This window comes from Capricornis sumatraensis, chromosome 1 (assembly GCF_032405125.1).
Source record: "Capricornis sumatraensis isolate serow.1 chromosome 1, serow.2, whole genome shotgun sequence".
NCBI classification, from domain to species: Eukaryota; Metazoa; Chordata; class Mammalia; order Artiodactyla; family Bovidae; genus Capricornis; species Capricornis sumatraensis.
In genome coordinates this window covers 18,541,417-18,545,167 of record NC_091069.1, presented here as the reverse complement: position 1 = coordinate 18,545,167, position 3,751 = coordinate 18,541,417, and positions in this window count along the sequence as shown.

Here is a 3,751-nt window from a genome sequence, read left to right as displayed (position 1 = left end):
GTGATTCATGGGGTCGCAAAGAGTCGGACACGACTGAGTAACTGAACTGAACTGAACTGAACGATGGATGCCACGCTCATGGTATATCCACTGGTTACAGTGGTGACTGCCTGGCTTCTCCCTGAAAGTTACCTTTGCAATTAATAAATATTCTGTGGAGGGATATGTTGACACTCTGTGAATATCCCATTTCTCATCAGACTTTCTGTTTATTTATCTCTGTTCCGTTTACTCAGTGGGTTACTGTCCATTACTATTGTTGTATGTCTATGTGCAAATGATCTCAGATTTGGCTCCAGGAGCCCCTGGAACTGGCTTCTGTGTCCTTTTAGTGTGCTTCCTCATTCTCTGAGCGCTCCCCATTTTCTGGTGCAGTATTATAACCCAAGTTCATTCCGTTCTTCCTCTCCTCTGCCCACGCCATGGAAGCAGCCAGTTCTCCAAGGAGCCCCAGTCCACCTAGTGGGGAATAGAACTTACAGTCAGTATCTAGATGTTCAGGCTGGATTTAGAAAAGGCAGAGGAATCAGAGATCAAATTGCCAACATGCACTGGATCATCAAAAAAGCAACAGAGTTCCAGAAAAACATCTGCTGCTGCTGCTAAGTCACTTCAGTCGTGTCCGACTCTGTGCGATCCCACAGACGGCAGCTCACCAGGCTCCTCAGTCCCTGGGATTCTCCAGGCAAGAACACAGGAGTGGGTTAGAAAAACATCTACTTTTGCTTTATTAACTATGCCAAAGCCTTTGACTGTGTGGATCACAACAAACTGTGGAAAATTCTGAAAGAGGTGGGAATACGAGACCACCTGACCTGCCTCCTGAGAAATCTCTATGCAGGTCAGGAAGCAACTGCACATGGACCAACAGATGGGTCCCAAATCAGGAAAGGAGTCCGTCAAGGCTGCATATTGTCACCCTGCTTATTTAACGTATATGCAGAGTACCTCACGAGAAACGCTGGGCTGGATGAAGCTCAAGCTGGAATCAAGATTGCTGGGAGAAATATCAATAACCTCAGATATGCAGATGACACCACCTTTATGATAGAAACTGAAGAAGAACTGAAAGGCTTTTGATGAAAGTGAAAGACGAGAGTGAAAAAGTTGGCTTAAAACTCAACATTCAGAAAATGAAGATCATGGCATTCAGTCCCATTCAGTTCAGTTCAGTCACTCAATCGTGTCTGACTCTCTGCGACCCCATGAATCCCAGCACGCCAGGCCTCCCTGTCCATCACTAACTCCCGGAGTTCACTCAGACTCACGTCCATCGAGTCAGTGATGCCATCCAGCCATCTCATCCTCTGTCGTCCCCTTCTCCTCCTGCCCCCAATCCCTCCCAGCATCAGAGTCTTTCCCAATGAGCCAACTCTTCGCATGAGGTGGCCAAAGTACTGGAGCTTCAGCTTTAGCATCATTCCTTCCAAAGAAATCCCAGGGTGGATCTCCTTCAGAATGGACTGGTTGGATCTCCTTGCAGTCCAAGGGACTCTCAGGAGTCTTCGCCAACACCACAGTTCAAGAGCATCAATTCTTCAGTGCTCAGCCTTCTTCACAGTCCAACTCTCACATCCATACATGACCACTGGAAAAACCATAGCCTTGACTAGATGGACCTTTGTTGGCAAAGTAGTGTCTCTGCTTTTCAATATGCTGTCTAGGTTGGTCATAACTTTCCTTCAAAAGAGTAATTTTAATTTCATGGCTGCAATCACCATCTGCAGTGATTTTGGAGCCCAAGAAAATAAAGTCAGGCACTGTTTCTACTGTTTCTCCATCTATTTGCCATGAAGTGATGGGACCAGATGCCATGATCTTCATTTTCTGAATGTTGAGCTTTAAGCCAACTTTTTCACTCTCCTCTTTCACTTTCATCAAGAGGCTCTTTAGTTCCTCTTCACTTTCTGCCATAAGAGTGGTGTTATCTGCATATCTGAGGTTATTGATATTTCTCCTGGCAATCTTGATTCCAGCTTGTGCTTCCTCCAGCCCAGGGTTTCTCATGATGTACTCTGCATGTAAGTTACATAAGCAGGGTGACAATATACAGCCTTGACATACTTCTTTTCCTATTTGGTTGCTTCCTGACCTGCATATTACGGTCCCATTACTTCATGGCAAATAGATGGAGAAACAGTGGAAACAATGATAGACTTTATTTTTGGGGGCTCCAAAACTACTGAAGATAGTGACTACAGCCATGAAATTAAAGGACACTTGTTCCTTGGGTGAAAAGCTATGACCAACCTAGACAGCATATTAAAAAGAAGAGACATAACTTTCCGAACAAAGGTCCATCAAGCCAAAGCTAAGGTTTTTCCAGTAGTCATGTATGGATGTGAGAGTTGGACTATGATGAAAGCTGAGCGCCAAGGAATTGATGCTTTTGAACTGTGGCGTTGGAGAAGACTCTTGAAAGTCCCTTGGACAGCAAAGAGATCAATCAATCCAGTCAATCAAACCAGTCAATCCTAAAGGAAATCAGTCCTGAATATTCATTGGAAGGACTGATACTGAAGTTGAAACTCTAACACTTTGGCCACCTGATGCGAAGAACTGACACATTAGAAAAGACCCTAATGCTTGGAAAGACTGAAGGCAAGAGGTGAAGGAGATGACAGAGGATGAGATGGTTGGATGGCATCACTGACATGATGGACATGAGTTTGAGCAAGCTCCCTGTGTTGGTGATGGACAGGGAAGCCTGGTGTACTGCAGTCCACGGGGTCACAAAGGGTCGGACACGACTGCATGACTGAACTGAACTGATCTAGGTGCCAAGTGTGCTTCTTAGGCGTCTTGGCTCCCAGACTCTCAGTGGAACATATGTGTCTTTGTATACACACATTAACATCTATATTCTATACCTATTTATACATTTATATATTTAGATCACATGTATACCTACTTATCAACCCTTTTTAATGTTATCAGTCTCTTGGCTAGATGGCTTTTCAGCTTTTGGAGAACAATGGAACATTAAAGCTTTTCGGAACAATCCAGTCTAACCTCTTTATTTTTTTTAAAGACTTTTTTGATGAGGACAATTTTTTAAAAAATGTTTATTGAATTTGTTACAATATTGCTTCTGTGTGTGTGTGTGTTTTTTTTTTTTATGTTTTGTTTGTTTTGACTGTGAGTCATGTGGAATCTTAGCTTCCCGGCCAGGAGTTGAGCTCACAGCGCCTGCACTAGAAGGGCAAGTTTTAACCACTCGATTGCCAGGGAAGTCCCCTAACCTCTTTGTTTTACAGTTGAAGGACCTGAGACCCAGGTGACCATGTGATTAAGATCCAGGGCATCTGGGCTGGGAAGAGGTGGGAGGAACGCCAGGCTGACCTTGCCTTCCAGGAGCCGCAGGCTCTGGTCAGTTAGTTGGGGGCTTGTCTTCCGGGGGAGGAGTGTGCTCACCTGGGACCATCCCAAAGGCAGGACGAGAGCCCTGTAAGGAAGCAGACACCACTTGAGGGGAGGACTGACCAAGGGATGATGGTCACGGTGGCGATGAGGCCTCAGGGAGGTGGCAAGCTCGCTGACCAGCCGCCCGTGGGTGCTGCCAGGAGCTCCGGCCAGGAGGGTGGTGGTGGGGGCTCCCTGCTCCTCTCTGGCTCTGCCCTTGGGATTCGCCCACACCTGCTGTTGTGAGCAGGCTTGGGGGGCCTTTTCCACACCCTGACATCTGGGTCTCTGGCTTGATTCTTCTAAAACTCTCTTCCCTCCGGGTTCCCCAGAGACTAATTCACTCCCC